The following is a 19,437-nucleotide window of genomic DNA, read 5'->3' as shown; positions in this document are numbered from 1 at the left end:
TGCCGTGTCCTGGATGGGTGTAGCACGATCGTCATCTGTAAAAGGAAAGAACTTAGGTGAAAGTTGCCGTGCCAAAAAGAAGAATTGTTTATTATCAATGAACTATCAAAATTCAAGAGAAGCCAAGTTGAGCCGGGCTGGCCCTGATTACACGCAGGAAGCCCCTGGTATCATTTATGAGGGTTTGATCGTCAAACCAATCTCATGTATATATGATGGAATGCCGAATTCGTTTAACCGTGTCGGTGGTCTTGACGACCTGCCATTTTTTCTGGTTGGTGAGGCCGTCTAGTTTGTGGCTGTTAGAGCCGCCGCATCCTCTTCCGTACGTAAGAAACGTTTGGTATTTCCGCTAACTAAGATGATGCCATGTGGACCGGGCATCTTAAGCTTGAGAAAAGCATAATGCGGTATTGCGTTAAAACGAGCGAAAGCCGTTCTACCGACTAGTGCTTGATAACCACTTCAGAATGGGGCGATGTGAAAAGTTAACCTTTCGCTTCGGAAGTTAGCGGGAGAACCGAATACCACCTGTAGTAGTAGAGAGCCCGTACAGAGGGCCTCTTGGCCTGGTATTACTCCCTTGAAGGTAGTATTACTGTGGCTTATTTATGTCGGGTCTATCCCCATTTTGCGGACTGTGTCCTGATATATCAGATTTAGATCACTGCCGCTGTCGATGAGGACTCATGTGAAATGGTACGCATTTATTATTGGGTCTAACACCAAGGCTGTCAGTCCTTCGTGCCGGATATTTGTCTCGTGATCCCTACGATCAAAAGTGATCGGGCAGGCCAACCAGAGGTTGAACCTAGAGGTGACGTGCTCTATGGCGCGTGTGCCTCAGAGTGCATGCTTGCTTCTCCTCTTTGTCACACGGATCACGTTTACTGTTTTAACCTCTGGTGGGAACTTTTTCTGTCCTCCGGCGCTTAGCTGGCGAGGTTCATCCTCGTCTTCGCTTGGTGTCTCTTCCCCTTTGTGTTCGGTGTTTAGCTTACCGGCCTGCTTGAAGACCCAACATTCTCTGTGGGTATGATTTGCAGGTTTGTCTAGGGTGCCGTGAATCTGACAGAGTTTGTCAAGAATTTTGTTTAGGCCAGATTGTCCTTCTCTGCTGCCTTTGAAAGGCTTTTTCCGCTGACCTGGCCAGGAGCCCCTGAATCCGGCGTTTACCGCCGTGTTATCTGGGCTACCTTCTTTATTTTGACGCTTGTTTTTGTTGCATCGTGGTTTACCATTGCCATCCCTGACTTTGGATGTGCTTGGGTCGCTGGTGCTGCTACGGGCCAACCAGCTGTCCTCGCCCGCACAAAAGCGGGTCATGAGGCTTGTTAGGGCTGGCATTGTTCTCGGTTTTTCTTGGCCGAGGTGTCTGGCGAACCATTCGTCTCGGACGCTGTGTTTAAAAGCTGCTAAGGCTTCGGCGTCCGGACAGTCAATGATATGGTTCTTCTTGGTGAGGAACCTGTTCCAAAGCTTTCGGGGAGACTCTCCGGACTGTTGGATTATATGACTAAAATCGTCTGCATCCGGAGGTCGGATATAAGTCCCTTGAAACTTGGCCCGAAAAGCGTCCTCGAGCTCCTCCCAACTTCCAATTGAGTTTTCGGGTAGGCTTTTCAGCCAATGCCGAGCTGGCCCTTTAAGCTTGAGGGGAAAGTATTTAATGGCATGGAGATCGTCTCCACAAGCCATATGAATATGGAGGATAAAGTCCTTTATCCAGACTCCAGGGTCTATGGTCCCGTCGTACGCCTCTATGTTCACCAGTTTGAATCCCTCAGGGAATTCGTTATCTAGCACGTCATCAGTGAAACATAAGGGGTGTGCGGCACCCCTGTATTGGGATGTGCCATGGTGTTCGGACGGTTGTAGTATTCGGTGTTGGTTTTGTACCGCAGCGCGCTTCCTAGATCCATAGATGGATCTGGTCGTGCCAGATTTTTGACGCAAGTTCTCACGTAGATCGTGTGTTGACTTATGCGCGACTTTGTTAGCCGCTCTATCGCGTTCACAAGGTGGTGGATCCGGCCAGTTGGACGTATCATTCTTCGGCTGTATGGGCTCTAAGGCCTCATCGTCGAATTCCAGTAATAGCTTGTGCTTTGGATAGCTATTTTATGGTAACTTCCACCATACTTTGTTACTTTGTTCCACCTGCTGTTGAGCGTATCTTGTGCGACCTTGAGCCTTTTCTTTTGTTTCTTCAGGCTCCTCGCTATAGCAATAAGCCTTCTGCGGAGGTTCTTTTGCTCCCAGTGCATTTTGGGGAAGATGTGTGCATCGTCGTCCGGACTGTTTTCTTCCCTAGACGGGGTTTGATGAGGCTTATCCTTGGCGTCGTCGTGGTCGGACGTCGGATCTGTACTATGTTTGTAGTTTGCATCTTGATCGTGCTCTGCCACTGGGGTGGTGCAGTCGTCGTTTCTTGTAGAGTCGACTGGACTGTTATTTCCTCTTGCATTGTTATCACTGTTTTTGCTATGGCGGGACATAGAGCAGCGCCGCTGACATTGGTGCTTGGGTTGCTTGGAGGGGGAATCCTCTGTTGTCTCTTTGCCATTTCCCTCTGTGGGTGTATCCACCATGTATACGTTATGTGATGAAATGGCGGTCCAGCGCCCTATGGGCGGTGGTTCATGTTCATCTCCTGCATCGTTGTCCATACCGTCAATGTCTTTGGAGTCGAAGTCGAGCATGTCGGTTAAGTCGATAATAGTGGCTACTAAGTGGGTGGTGGGTGGGCAACGAATTTCTTTGTCGCCCGCATCCCATTCTAACTGCACATAGTTTGGCCAAGGTTCTCCTGACAGGGAGAGAGACCTTAATGAATTTAGCACATCTCCGAAAGGTGAGTGCTGAAAGATATCCGCGGAGGTGAATTCCATGATCGGCGTCCCATCGGATTCGACGGGCACGGATGTAGGTGGCTCAGAGTCCGTGGCCGGAGGTAAATCCAGCGGTTCGGCGATGCAGCTCTTGAAAGGGGTGAGGTCAGTATCTGGCTCTATCGCCACTGAGAGTGTGGCCTCCATGGCGGGGTCTATCCCTCCACTCTCGGATGGCGCGATTTGCTTCGGAGTAACGGCTGGAGTAGTTGCAGAAGCGATCTCTCGAACACTGTCCGACGGCAGAGTTACGTCATGCTCGTCGCGACTGTGCAGCGCGTCCGACATGGGCTCGAATCCGTCGAAGGTCAAGTCTCCGCGGATGTCGGCCGTGTAGTTCAAGTTTCCAAATCTGACCTGATGGCCAGGGGCGTAGCTCTCGATCTGCTCCGAATGGCCAAGCGAATTGGCCCGCAGTGCAAAGCCGCCGAATACGAAGATCTGTCCGGGAAGGAAAACCTCGCCCTGGAGCGCATCGCTAGCAATGATCGAAGGAGCCATCAAGCCTTATGGTGACGACACAGTGGAACTCTCAATGAAAGCACCAATGTCGGTGTCAAAACCGGCGGATCTCAGGTAGGGGGTCCCGAACTGTGCGTCTAAGGCGGATGGTAACAGGAGGCAGGGGACACGATGTTTACCCAGGTTCGGGCCCTCTTGATGGAGGTAATACCCTACGTCCTACTTGATTGTTCTTGATGATATGAGTATTATAAGAGTTGATCTACCACGAGATCAAAGAGGTTAAACCCTAGAAGCTAGCCTACAGTATAATTGTATGTTGTCCTACGGACTAAACCCTCCGGTTTATATAGACACCGGAGGGGGCTAGGGTTACACAAGGTCGGTTACAAAGGAGGAGATATACATATCCGTATTGCCTAGCTTGCCTTCCATGCCATCCGGACACGGGACGAAGTCTTCAATCTCGTATCTTCATAGTCCAACAGTCCGGCCAAAGGATATAGTCCGGCTGTCCAGAGACCCCCTAATCCAGGACTCCCTCAGTGGCCCCTGGCAAATTCATGATGATCCTATTACTTTACACCTGAACTTCTTTTTAAATATATAGACAAGGTATTGCTTACCTTTGCTCTCCTCGAGATGCCTCTTGGTAAGGCCGAGCTCGTCCTCAGACTGCTCCAGGTCCTGCTTCAGCGCAGAGACCTCCACAGTACGTGCGGCAGCGGCCAGCAGTGATGCCTGCACATACACATAGACATATTCTAATTAGACTCCCGAGTCATCATTTGATCCTCTATTCGGCCTTTCTTCGCGAACACCGAACAGAGCATCAGGGGATACTATCTATGCGGTAATATTTTCTTATATTTTGATTGCTTAGCTCAAAGCCTGTTAGGAGGCTGGCGCAAGCTTCGGTCCGTCCGTTTTTGGCGGACTGAACTTTCTTGATCACCGCACTCATGATAGTCCGGTGCTCTTCATCGACGGAAGCACCGCGAAGCGCTTCCAGCAAGTTGTCCGGTGCCTTTGGATGGACAGAGGACACCGGCACGGGCGGATTGCCCCCCTTAACGGGGGATCGCCTGCCGGAGACCGGAACCACCGAAGGTTCCGGGGCAGTATTCGGCTGGGGGCCGAACTTGGAGCCTGTGGGAGTCTTGCTCCCTTTGCGCCTAGGGTCCCTAGGACTACCTCCCCTCGACTCGGTGCCTTTTGGGACAACACCTTGATGTTTTCTGTAGGGCAAGGGGTGGAGGCGGTCAGAAGTGAATCACTATTGATATCCGACGAGTCCAATGAACCATCCGACGAATCTACGTCGAGATGAGCTCGGGACGGACTGCATAATCATATGCGGCATAGTGAGAAGCAGTGCAATAAATCATACCATGAATTACTATGGTGTCCGGATACTTACGACTTCGCCAGGGGCTTCTCCCTAGGTAACCATTCGTCGTCGATGTAGGCGGCCGTCGTGGAGCAGTCCGGAAGGAGGGTCCTTCCCTTCTTGGACCCTTCGGCCTCCCCGGTTGGGTTGGCCTTCCTTTTCTTGTCTCCCCCGGCTGGGGGGGAGAGCTTTCCTCCTCCTCCTCCTCATTTTCGTGAGAGGAGTGCGTGTCGGAGTCATCAGACGATGAGTTCGATATAACCTTGCGTCGGAGACCCTTTCGGGTCCCCGTGGCCTTCTTCTTTGTCTTCTTCGCTGGCACCTCGTAAGGTGCCGGAGCCAGCATCTCCGTTAGGAGAGCATCTACAGGATCTTCAGGCAGTGGGGCTGGGCAATCGAGCTGCTCCGCTGTCTTTACCGAGTCCTGTTAATGGCGTGGAAGCTTAGATCCAGCACATGATTAAACTAGGGCAAATAAATATCCTATGAGATATGAAAACTTACCGGATTGGCATGGCGCTTTGCGCTGAGTCCGCGGTCCTCGGTAAGGGGAGGAGGTACCTCGGCGCCCTTGAACAGCACCTTCTAGATGTCCTTATGTGTCGTGTCGAAGAGCTCTCGCAGCGTCTGGTGCTTGGCCGGGTCGAACTCCCACAAATTGAATGCCCGTCGTTGACACGGGAGGATCCGGCGGAAGAGCATGACCTGGACCATGTTGATGAGCTTGATTTTCTTGCTCATCATGTTCCTGAGAACCCCAGGACAGGCCCTTCTCTTTCCAGGAGGTGAGCCGCCTGGGGATTCCAGATCGGAATTCGGGGGCGGCCACCCAGTTGGTGTCGCGCGGCTCGCTGATGTAGAACCACCCCGATTGCCACCCCTTTATGGTCTCCACATAGGAGCCTTCGAGCCAGGTGACGTTAGGCATTTCGCCCACCATGGCGCCTCCGCACTCTGCTTGCTGGCCGACCACCACCTTCGGTTTAACATTGAACGTCTTCAGCCACAGGCCGAAGTGGGGCCTGATGCGGAGGAAGGCCTGACACACGACGATAAACGCCAAGATGTTGAGGATGAAATTGGGGGCCAGATCATGAAAATCCAGACCGTAGTAGAACATGAGCCCGTGGACAAACGGGTGGTGGGGAAATCCCAGTCCGCAGATGAAGTGGCTAAGAAAAACTACCCTCTCTTGGGGTTCGGGCGTAGGGATGATCTGCCCCGCATCTGGCAGCCGGTGCGCGATATCCGTGGCCAGATATCCGGCTTCCCGTAACTTTGCAATGTGCTCCTCCGTGACGGAGTAGACCATCCACTTGCCTCCCGCCCCGGACATGCTTGGAGTGGTTTGAGAAGATAGACGTGAGCTTGGGCGCTGGAGCTCGAGTGTGTGAGAATGGATAAGCGAGGAGGAAGAAGGCGTCGGTAAAAAGGGGGAATCTTTGTCCCTTTATAAGGGCGGAAGAGGTCATACGCCTCCCCACTTGCTTGGTAAAATCGCTTATCCCCCAAGCGCCGTAATTGATGGCGTGATTGGGTTACCCACGTCTGTATTGATGAGAATCACGTAATAAGGGGGACACGATCTCTGCTTTGACAAGACGTGTCAAGAAAACCGCCTCGCAATATGTGCGATGCTGGTTGAGAAAAACGGTTTGAATAATGACCGGGCCATGACATGATGTCATGCTGCCAAAACGTGTCAGCGGATTAGATTTGTGGAAATATTATTCTCTCTACGGTGGTATGTGGAACTTGTTTTGCAGAGCCGGACACTATCCTTGTGTTCAAAATCTTCTACGGAGTATTCGGAGGAGGAGCCTGCCTTGCAATACCGAAGACAAAACTGCGCGCCGGACTCATCGTCATTGAATCCTGGTTCAGGGGCTACTGAGGGAGTCCTGGATTAGGGGGTCTCAGGACAGCCGGACTATATCCTTTGGCCAGACTATTGGACTATGAAGATACAAGATTGAAGACTTCGTCCCATGTCCGGATGGGACTTTACTTGGCGTGGAAGGCAAGCTTGGCAATACGGATATGTAGATCTCCTCCCTTTTAACCAACTCTATGTAACCCTAGCCCCCTCAGGTGTCTATATAAACCGGAGGGTTTAGTCCGTAGGACAACATACAATCATACTGTAGGCTAGCTTCTAGAGTATAACCTCTTTGATCTCGTGGTAGATCAACTCTTATAATACTCATATCATCAAGAACAATCAAGTAGGACGTAGGGTATTACCTCCATCAAGAGGGCCCGAACCTGGGTAAACATCGTGGCCCCTACCTCCTGTTACCATCCACCTTAGACGCACAGTTCGGGACCCCCTACCCGAGATCCGCCGGTTTTGACACCGACACCCAAGCTTAGGCTTTTGGTTGTACTTGATTTTTACCTTGGGGTGCCTTGGGAATCCCCAAGCTTAGGCTTTTGCCACTCCTTATTCCATAGTCCATCAAATCTTTACCCAAAACTTGAAAACTTCACAATACAAAACTTAAACAGAAAATCTCATGAGCTTCGTTAGTATAAGAAAACAAACCATCACTTAAGGTACTGTAATGAACTCATTCTTTATTTATATTGGTGTTAAACCTACTGTATTCCAACCTCTCTATGGTTCATAACCTCCGATACTAGCCATAGATGCATCAAAATAAGCAAACAACACACAAAAAACAGAATCTGTCAAAAACAGAACAGTCTATAGTAATCTGTAGGTTTTGAATACTTATGTAATCCCAAAAATTCTAAAATAAATTTCTGGACGTGAGGAATTTATCTATTAATCATCTGCAAAAAGAATCACCCTAATCCATTCTCCAGTAAAAAATGGCAGCTAATCTCGTGAGCGCTAAAGTTTCTGTTTTTAAGAGCAAGATCGCAAAGACTTTCCCCAAGTCTTCCCAAATGTTCTACTTGGCACAAACACTAATTAAAAGCATAAAACCACATCTAAACAAAGGCTAGATGAAATATTTATTACTAAACAGAACCAAAAAGCAACGAACAAAAAATAAAATTGGGTTGCCTCCCAACAAGCGCTATCGTTTAACGCCCCTAGCTAGGCATAAAAGCAAGGATAGATCTATGTATTATCATCTTTGGTATGCAATTCCCCAATAGAACACTTATAACCCTTAGGAGTTTCCTTCTTCTTATTAACGATCAAACTCCTAGGCAAGAAATCGAGAAAATCATTTGTAGCAAGAGGTTCCTTAATGATAGCGAGAAAGTTGGGGTGAACACTTATGGATTTGAGATCCGCATTTCCCTTACTAGAAGTTTCACCCTTATTTTTAGGAACGTACATCAATTTGGCAAATTTAGCATTAGAAGGTTTTGGAGTATTTTTCACGGAAGAAAAGGAAGACCCTAAGTTGGTAATAATATCCTCAATTTTATCAATTTTGTGGAATCTTGATCTATCTTTTCGTTAACTATGGGTTCCTTTTCTTTAAATTTTTTAAGAGCAACTCCTACCTTAGATCTGTATTGTATAATTGGGTTGTCGATCTTTTTATCCAAATTTTCAATCAATTCTATTGTGGTAACTTTATTTTCAATAATTTCCATCCTTTGCATAACATGTTCCAAAGTTAAAACAGTTCCATTAACCAAAAGAGGTGGTGGGCCAAACAAATCTAACATAGCATTATAAGAATCAAAAGTATGGCTACCCAAGAAATTCCCTCCGGTAATGGTGTCAAGAATATATCTATTCCAAGGGGTGATGCCTACATAAAAATTGCGAAGAAGGACAGAAGTAGATTGCTTCCTAGTAGATCTATTTTGAGCAATGCAAATTCTACACCAACCATCTTTTAGATTTTCTCCCTCCCTTTGTTTAAAATTAAGAACTTCATTCTCGGGAGACAAAGGAGTAGATAAAGGACTGACCATGACGGCACGCGGGACACAAGGAACAAGTGAAAAAAGACGAATGCAAAGAGAGGGCGAATAAAACAACAACGGCGCCAACAACGGCATGATCATGTATATAGGCATCACGTCCACGACAAGTAGACCGAAACGATTCTGCATCTACTACTATTACTTCACACATCGACCGCTATCCAGCATGCATCTAGAGTATTAAGTCCATAAGAACAGAGTAACGCATTAGGCAAGATGACATGATGTAGATGGATAAACTCAAGAAATATGATATAAACCCCATGTTTTTATCCTCGATGGCAACAATACAATACATGCCTTGCTGCCCCTGCTGTCACTGGGAAAGGACACCGCAAGATTGAAACCAAAGCTAAGCACTTCTCCCATTGCAAGAAAGATCAATCTAGTAGGCCAAACCAAACTGATAATTCAAAGAGACTTGCAAAGATAACCAATCATACATAAAAGAATTCAGAGAAGAACCAAATATTGTTCATAGATAAACTTGATCATAAACCACAATTCATTGGATCTCGACAAACACACCGCAAAAAGAGTTACATCAAATAGATCTCCAATAAGATCGAGGAGAACTTTGTATTCAGATCCAAAGAGAGAGAAGAAGCCATCTAGCTAATAACTATGGACCCGAAGGTCTGAAGTAAACTACTCACACATCATCGGAGAGGCTATGGTGTTGATGTAGAAGCCCTCCGTGATTGAGTGCCCCTCCGACGGAGCTCCAGAAAAGGCCCCAAGATGGGATCGCTTGGGTACAGAAGGTTACGGCGATGGAAATAGGGTTTCGTGGTGCTCCTGGATGTTTCTGGGGTATATGGATATATATATAGCAGGAAGAAGTAGGTCGGTGGAGCTACGAGGGGCCCACGAGGGTGGGGGCGCGCCCAGGGGGGCAGGCGCGCCTCCCTGCCTCATGGCCTCCTCGTTGATTTCTTGACATCCACTCCAAGTCCTCTAGATCACGTTTGTTCCAAAAATAACTCTCCCGAAGGATTCATTCTATTTGATATTCCTTTTCTGCGAAACACTGAAATAGGCAAAAAACAGCAATTTGCACTGGGCCTTGGGTTAGTAGGTTAGTCCCAAAAATAATATAAAAGTGTATAAATAAGCCCATTAACATCCAATACAGATAATATAATAGCATGGAACAAAAAATTATAGATACGTTGGAGACGTATCAAGCATCCCCAAGCTTAATTCCTGCTCGTCCTCGAGTAGGTAAATGATAAAAACAATTTTTTGATGTGGAATGCTACCTAGCATAATTCTCAATGTAATTTTCTTTATTGTGGCATGAATGTTCAGATACGATAGGTTCAAGACAAAAGTTTAATATTGACATAAACATAATAATGTTTCAAGCATACTAACTAAGCAATCATGTCTTCTCAAAATAACATGGCCAAAGAAAGTTATCCCTACAAGATCATTGATACATCTCCGTCGTATCTACTTTTCCAAACACGTCTGCCCTTGTTTTGGACTCTAACTTGGATGATTTGAATGGAACTAACCCGGACTGACGCTGTTTTCAGCAGAATTGCCATGGTGTTATTTTTGGTATTTTTGTTGTATAGATTGGAAAATAAAGATTGCAAAATAAATGGCGACAGAAATAGCTAGTTGATGGGAGAATAATATAATGGAGAATAGATCCAGGGGCCATAGGTTTCACTAGTGGCTTCTCTCAAGATAGCATAAGTATTACGGTGGGTGAACGAATTACTATCGAGCAATTAATAGAAAAGTGCATAATTATGAGAATATCTAGGCATGATCATGTATATAGGCATCACGTCCACGACAAGTAGACCGAAATGATTCTGCATCTACTACTATTACTTCACACATCGACCGCTATCCAGCATGCATCTAGAGTATTAAGTTCATAAGAACAGAGTAACGCATTAGGCAAGATGACATGATGTAGAGGGATAAACTCAAGCAATATTATATAAACCCCATCTTTTTATCCTCGATGGCAACAATACAATACGTGCCTTGCTGCCCCTGCTATCACTGGGAAAGGACACCGTAAGATTGAACCCAAAGCTAAGCACTTCTCCCATTGCAAGAAAGATCAATCTAGTAGGCCAAACCAAACTCATAATTCGAAGAGACTTGCAAAGATAACCAATCATACATAAAAGAACTCAGAGAAGAACCAAATATTGTTCATAGATAAACTTGATCATAAATCCACAATTCATCGGATCTTGACAAACACACCGCAAAAAGAGTTACATCGAATAGATTGTTGGGGATCGTAGCAGAAATTTAAAATTTTCTACGCATCACCAAGATCAATCTATGGAGTAATCTAGCAACGAGGGGAAGGGGAGTGCATCTACATACCCTTGTAAATCGCTAAGCGGAAGTGTTGCGAGAACACGGATGAAGGAGTCGTACTCGCAGCGATTCATATCGCGGATGTTTCAGATCTAAGCGCCAAACAACGGCGCCTCCGTGTTGAACACACGTGCAGCCCGGTGACGTCTCCCACGCCTTGATCCAGCAAGGGGAGAAGGAGAGGTTGGGGCAGACTCCATCCAGCAGCAGCACGACGACGTGGTGGTGAAGGAGGTGCGTGGCAATCCTGCAGGGCTTCGCCAAGCACCGCGGGAGAGGAGGAGGACTTGGCAGAGGGGGAGGGCTGCGCCAGAACTTTTTGGGTGTGGCTGCCCTCCCACCCCCACATATATATAGGGGCAAGGGAGAGGGGGGCCGGCCCCCTCAGATCCAATCTGAGGAGGGGGCGGCGGCCAGGGGGGTTGCCTTGCCCCCCAAGGCAAGGGGGGCGCCCCCCCTTTAGGGTTCCCCCAAACCCTAGGCGCATGGGTCCTAGGGGGGAGGCACCCAGCCCACTAAGGGGCTGGTCCCTCTCCACACACAGCCCATAGGGCCCTCCGGGGCAGGTGGACCCTCCCGGTGGACCCCCGGAACCCCTCAAGTGGTCCCGTTACAATACCGGTAACCCCCGAATTATTCCGGTGACCGTATGATGACTTCCCATATATAAATCTTTACCTCCGGACCATTCCGGAACTCCTCGTGACGTCCGGGATCTCATCCGGGACTCCGAACAACATTTGGTAACCACGTACATCTATTCCCTATAACCCTAGCATCATCAAACCTTAAGTGTGTAGACCCTACGGGCTCAGGAGTCATGCAGACATGGCCGAGATAACTCTTCGGTCAATAATCAACAGCAGGATCTGGATACCCATGTTGGCTCCCACATGCTCCACGATGATCTCATTGGATGAACCACGATGTCAAGGATTCAATCAATCCCGTATACAATTCCTTTTGTCTATCGTTACGATACTTGCCCGAGATTCGATCGTCGGTATCCCGATACCTTGTTCAATCTCGTTACCGGCAAGTCTCTTTACTCGTTCCGTAACACATCATCCCGTGATCAACTCCTTGGTCACATTGTGCACATTATGATGATGTCCTACCGAGTGGGCCCAGAGATACCTCTCCGTTTACACGGAGTGACAAATCCCAGTCTCGATTCGTGCCAACCCAACAGACACTTTCGGAGATACCCGTAGTGTACCTTTATAGCCACCTAGTTATGTTGTGACGTTTGGCACACCCAAAGCATTCCTACGGTATCCGGGAGTTGCACAATCTCATGGTCTAAGGAAATGATACTTGACATTAGAAAAGCTTTAGCATACGAACTACACGATCTTGTGCTAGGCTTAGGATTAGGTCTTGTCCATCACATCATTCTCCTAATGATGTGATCCTGTTATCAATGACATCCAATGTCCATGGTCAGGAAACCGCAACCATCTATTGATCAACGAGCTAGTCAACTAGAGGCTTACTAGGGACATGGTGTTGTCTATGTATCCACACATGTATCTGAGTTTCCTATCAATACAATTCTAGCATGGATAATAAACGATTATCATGAACAATGAAATATAATAATAATAACTAATTTATTACTGCCTCTAGGGCATATTTCCAACATAGGTCTCCAAGAAGATCGAGGAGAACTTTGTATTGAGATCCAAAGAGAGAGAAGAAGCCATCTAGCTAATAACTATGGACCCGAAGGTCTGAAGTAAAATACTCACACATCATCGGAGAGGCTATGGTGTTGATGTAGAAGCCCTCCGTGGTTGATTCCCCCTCCGGCAGAGCTCCGGAAAAGGCCCCAAGATGGGATCTCTTGGGTACAGAAGGTTGCGGCGGTGGAAATAGGGTTTCGTGGGGCTCCTGGATGTTTTCGGGGTATATGGATATATATATAGGGTGGGTCTATTATGATAACACCCCCTTAAGACCTTATTCTCATAACACTTTTCTTATTCTGCTAACAGTTTAGCACTTCAAAAACCCACGAACTGAACTCCTCTCGCAAAACAAACCGAGCAACCTCCCCCACCCACCTTCTTCCCCGGTCAACCCCCACCTCTCTCTCATGTTCCATCCCCGACCTCCACCTCCCCCCATCCCCTGCAACCTTCCTCCCGCCCCTACCGCCGCACCACCTCCAGCCCCCGCGTCGCCGGACCACCTCCCTCTCTGCGCCCCCGGACCACCTCCCGCCCGTATGAACTACATGATATCAACGACGAAAACTCGGATGGAAGTAGATGCCGAACAGCTTGCCAGTTGCAAGGCTGCTGGCGCACCTTGACTTGCACAGTCGACATAGTGGTGCTGGTGGTGGCGCCATTTTACTAAATCAACTAAATCAAAATGTTCTAAATCAACTAGCCTACTAAATCAACTAAATCAACTAGACTACTAAATAAACTAAATCAAAATGTTCTAAATCAACTAAATCAACTAGCCTACTAAATCAACTGAATCATATCAACTAAATCGACTAAATCAACTAGCATACTAAATCAACTAGCATACTAAATCCACTAGCATACAAAATCAACTAAATCAAAATGTTACATATGAAAGCCTACTAAATCAAAATGTATCAGGGAGGAAGGACAAGGAGGGGCGACTCGAGAGGGAGAAGATAGTAGGACGGAGGAAGGTGGAGCGAGGAGGGGCCGGCCGGCGGCGAGTGGAGGGAGGACAGATTGAGGAGGAAGGCGGAGCGAGGAGGGGGCGGCCAGCGGCGAGTGGAGGGAGGACGGAGGAGGAGGCCGGTACCGAGTCCAGCGAGGAGGATGAGGCGACAACGGCGCAGATCGGGGGAGGGGCGACGGGGGAGGACCGGCGGCGCGGGGGGTGAGGAGGAGACCATGATCGAGTGTGTGTGTGAGTGTGATCTATGGATGAGGCTAGTGAGATCTGTAGTTAATTTAGCAGTAGCGATTATTGCCTGAATGCGCTGCTGCTACATTACGTAGCAGTAGCGCTATCTATTTTAATGCGCTGCTGCTATAACTGGCCTCGCGGCGGCGTCGTGGGAATTTTAGCAGTAGCGCCGCTTGGAGTGCGCGCGCTACTGATAAACTTGTTTCAGCAGCGAGTTTTCACAGCCCGCGCTACTGCTACTTAGCAGCAGCGCCTAATTTTATAGCGCGCTACTGGTAAGATTCTGTGTATAGGCTTTTCCCTAGTAGTGTTAAGTGATTGCCAAACTCATAACTCAGAAATTCTCATCGATCAGATCGTAGGAATTTGATCTTCTTGTTATGATGGTTCTTAACTTCACTCTGAAATCGCTTGAACTTTTTAAACATTTCAGACCTATATCTACTCAAATCGTCAGTGAAGATGAGAAAATAGCGATATCCACCGCACGCTTCAATTCTCATTGGATCACACGCATGAACATGTATGATTTCCAACAAGTCACTTGCCCGTTTCATTGTACCTGAAAATGGGGTCTTAGTCATCCTGCCCATGAGGCATGGCTCGCATGTGTCAAGTGATTCAAAATCAAGTGACTCCAAACATCCATCGACATGGAGTTTCTTCATGCATCTTACGCCAATATGACCTAAGCGGCAGTGCCACGAGAAAGTCGTACTATCATTATTAACTCTACATCTTTTGGCGTGAACATGTGTATTACCACGACCGAGATTCAATGAACCATTCACATAGGGTGCATGACCATGAAAGGTATCATTCATGTAAACAGAATAACCATTATTCTCTAACTTAAATGAATGATCGTATTGCAATGAACATGATCTAATCATATTCATGCTCAACGTAGACACCTGATAACATTTATCTAGGTTCAATACTAATCCCGAAGGCAGATGGAGCGTGCGATGGTGATCTCATCAACTTTGGAAACACTTCCAACACACATCGTCACCTCGCCCTTAGCCAGTCTCCTTTAGTCCGTAGCTTTTGCTTCAAGTCACCAATAATAGTAACTGAACCGGTATCCAATACCCAGGTGCTACCAGGAGTACTAGTGAGGTACACATTAATAACACGTATATACTTTGTTGAAGTTGCCAGCCTTCTTATCTACCATGCATTTGGGGTAATTCCGCTACCAGTGACCGTTCCCCTTACAATAGAAGCACTTAGTCTCGGGTTTGGGTTCAACCTTGGGTTCCTTCACTGGAGCGCAACTGGTTTGCCATCCATGAAGTTTCCCTTCTAGCCCTTGCCCTTCTTGAAACCAGTGGTCTTGTTAAACCATCAACACTTGATGCTCCTTCTTTGATTTCTACCTTTTGCGGTCTTAAGCACCGCGAACAGCTCCGGGATCAACTCCATCCCTTGCATGTCATAGTTCATCACGAAGATCTAGTAGCTTAGTGATAGTGGCTAGAGAACTCTATCAATCACTATCTTATCTGGAAGTTTAACTCCCACTTGATTTAAGTCATTGTAGCACCCAGACATTCTGAGCACATGCTCACTAGCTGAGCTATTCTCCTCCATCTTGTTGGCAAAAGAACTTGTTAGAGGTCTCATACCTCTCAACACGGGCATGAGCCTGAAATCCCAATTTCAGCTCTTGGAACATCTCATATGTCTTATGGCGTTCCAAATGTCATTGGAATCCCGATTCTAAGCTGTAATGTATGGTGCACTAAACTATCAAGTAGTCATCAGGATGTGTCTGTCAGGTGTTCACAACATCCACAGACGACGTGTTAGGGGTTTGCACATCGAGCGGTGCATCAAAGACGTAAGCCTTCTGTGTAGCAGTGAGGACACTCCTCGGACTACAGACCAAGTCCGCATTCAACTTAGTCTCTAGGAACGTATTGAAATAGGGAGCTACAACGTGAGCTATTTATCTACAACATATTTGCAAAGACAATTTAGACTATGTGCATGATAATCGAGTTCATCTTAATCAAATTATTTAATGAACTCCCACTCAGATAGACATCCCTCTAGTCATCTAAGTGAAACATGATCCGAATCGACTAGGCCGTGTCCGATCGTCACGTGAGACGGACTAGTCATCAACGGTGAACATCTCATGTTGATCGTATCTTCTATACGACTCATGTTCGACCTTTAGGTCTTCCATGTTCCGTGGCCATGTCTGTACATGCTAGGCTCGTTGAGTCAACCTAAGTGTTTCGCATGTGTCCCGAGGCCATGTATGTACATGCTAGGCTCGTCAACACCCATTGTATTCGAACGTTAGAATCTATCACACCCGATCATCACGTGGTGCTTCGAAACAACGAACCTTCGCAACGGTGCACAGTTAGGGGGAACACTTTTCTTGAAATTTTAGTGAGGGATCATCTTATTTAAGCTACCGTCGTTCTAAGAAAATAAGATGTAAAACATGATAAACATCACATGCAATCAAATAGTGACATGATATGGCTAATATCATTTTGCTCCTTTTGATCTCCATCTTCGGGGCTCCATGATCATCGTTGTCACCGGCATGACACCATGATCTCCATCATCATGATCTCCATCATCATGATCTCCATCATCGTGTCTTCTTGAAGTTGTCTCGTCATCTATTACATCTACTACTATGGCTAACACTTTAGCAATAAAGTAAAGTAATTACATGACATTTATGTTGACATGCAGGTCATAAATAAATTAAGACAACTCCTATGGCTCCTGCCGGTTGTCATACTCATCGACATGCAAGTCGTGATTCCTATTACAAGAACATGATCAATCTCATACATCACATATATCATTCATCACATCCTTTTGGCCATATCACATCACACGGCATATGCTGGAAAAACAAGTTAGACGTCCTCTAATTGTTGTTGCAAGTTTTTACGTGGCTGCTATAGGTTTCTAGCAAGAACATTTCTTACCTACACGAAAACCACAACGTGATATGCCAATTTCTATTTACCCTTCATAAGGACCCTTTTCATCGAATCCGATCTGACTAAAGTGCGAGAGACAGACACCCGCTAGCCACCTTATGCAACTAGTGCATGTGAGTCGGTGGAACCAGTCTCACATAAGCGTACGTGTAAGGTCGGTCCGGGCCGCTTCATCCCACGATGCCGCCGAATCAAGATAAGACTAGTAACGGCAAGTAAATTGACAATATCGACGCCCACAACTGCTTTGTGTTTTACTCGTGCATAGAAACTACGCATAGACCTAGCTCATGACGCCACTGTTGGGGATTGTAGCAGAAATTTAAAATTTTCTACGCATCACAAAGATCAATCTATGGAGTAATCTAGCAACGAGGGGAAGGCGAGTGCATCTACATACCCATGTAGATCGCTAAGCGGAAGCGTTGCAAGAACGCGGATGAAGGAGTCGTACTCGCAGCGATCCAGATCGCGGTTGATTCCGATCTAAGCGCCGAACAACGGCGCCTCCGCGTTCAACACACGTGCAGCCCGATGACGTCTCCCATGCCTTGATCCAGCAAGGGGAGAAGGAGAGGTTGGGGAAGAGTACATCCAGCAGCAGCACGACAGTGTGGTGGTGAAGGAGGAGCGTGGCAATCTTGCAGGGCTTCGCCAAGCACCGCAGGAGAGGATGAGGACTTGAGAGAGGGGGAGGGCTGTGCCAGAACTTTTTGGGTGCGGCTACCCTCCCACCGCCCACATATATATAGGGGCAAGGGAGAGGGGGCCGGCCACCTCAGATCCAATCTGAGGAGGGGGCGGCGGCCAGGGGGGTTGCCTTGCCCCCCAAGGCAAGGGGGGCGCCCCCCTTTAGGGTTCCCCCAAACCCTAGGCGCATGGGCCCTAGGGGGAGGCGCCCTGCCCACTAAGGGGCTGGTCCCTCTCCACACATAGCCCATAGGGCCCTCCGGGGCAAGTGGACCTCCCGATGGACCCCCGGAACCCCTCAAGTGGTCCCGGTACAATACCGGTAACCCCCGAATTATTCCGGTGACCGTATGATGACTTCCCATATATAAATATTTACCTCCGGACCATTCCGGAACTCCTCGTGACGTCTGGGATCTCATCCGAGACTCCGAACAACATTCGGTAACCACGTACATCTATTCCCTATAACCCTACAGGCTCGGGAGTCATGCAGACATGGCCGAGACAACTCTCCGGTCAATAACCAACAGCGGGATCTGGATACCCATGTTGGCTCCCACATGCTCCACGATGATATCATCGGATGAACCATGATGTCAAGGATTCAATCAATCCCGTATACAATTCCCTTTGTCTATCGGTACGATACTTGCCCGAGATTCGATCGTCGGTATCCCGATACCTTGTTCAATCTCGTTACCGACAAGTCTCTTTACTCGTTCCGGAACACATCATCCCGTGATCAACTCCTTGGTCACATTGTGCATGTTATGATGATGTCCTACCGAGTGGGCCCAGAGATACCTCTCCGTTTACACGGAGTGACAAATCCCAGTCTCGATTCGTGCCAACCCAACAGACACTTTCGGAGTTACCCGTAGTGTACCTTTGTAGCCACCCAGTTACGTTGTGACGTTTGGCACACCCAAAGCACTCCTACGGTATCTGGGAGTTGCACAATCTCATGGTCTAAGGAAATGATACTTGACATTAGAAAATCTTTAGCATATGAACTACATGATTTTGTGCTAGGCTTAGGATTGGGTCTTGTCCATGGTCTAATGATGTGATCCCGTTATCAATGACATCCAATGTCCATGGTCAGGAAACCGCAACCATCTATTGATCAACGAGCTAGTCAACTAGAGGCTTACTAGGGACATGGTGTTGTCTATGTATCCACACATGTATCTGAGTTTCCTATCAATGCAATTGTAGCATGGATAATAAACGATTATCATGAACAATGAAATATAATAATAATAACTAATTTATTATTGCCTCTAGGGCATATTTCCAACATAGATCTCCAAGAAGATCGAGGAGAACTTTGTATTGAGATCCAAAGAGAGAGAAGAAGCCATCTAGCTAATAACTATGGACCCGAAGGTCTGAAGTAAAATACTCACACATCATCGGAGAGGCTATGGTGTTGATGTAGAAGCCCTCCGTGGTTGATTCCCCCTCCGGCAGAGCTCCGAAAAAGGCCCCAAGATGGGATCTCTTGGGTACAGAAGGTTGCGGCGGTGGAAATAGGGTTTCGTGGGGCTCCTGGATGTTTTCGGGGTATATGGATATATATATAGGGTGGGTCTATTATGATAACACCCCCTTAAGACCTTATTCTCATAACACTTTTCTTATTCTGCTAACAGTTTAGCACTTCAAAAACCCACGAACTGAACTCCTCTCGCAAAACAAACCGAGCAACCTCCCCCACCCACCTTCTTCCCCGGTCAACCCCCACCTCTCTCTCACGTTCCATCCCCGACCTCCACCTCCCCCAGCCCCTGTAACCTTCCTCCCGCCGCTACAACCTCCCGCCCCTACCACCGCACCACCTCCA

The sequence above is a fragment of the Triticum dicoccoides genome, chromosome 4A, assembly GCF_002162155.2.
Source record: "Triticum dicoccoides isolate Atlit2015 ecotype Zavitan chromosome 4A, WEW_v2.0, whole genome shotgun sequence".
In the NCBI taxonomy this organism is placed as follows: Eukaryota; Viridiplantae; Streptophyta; class Magnoliopsida; order Poales; family Poaceae; genus Triticum; species Triticum dicoccoides.
This window is presented reverse-complemented; position numbering follows the sequence as displayed.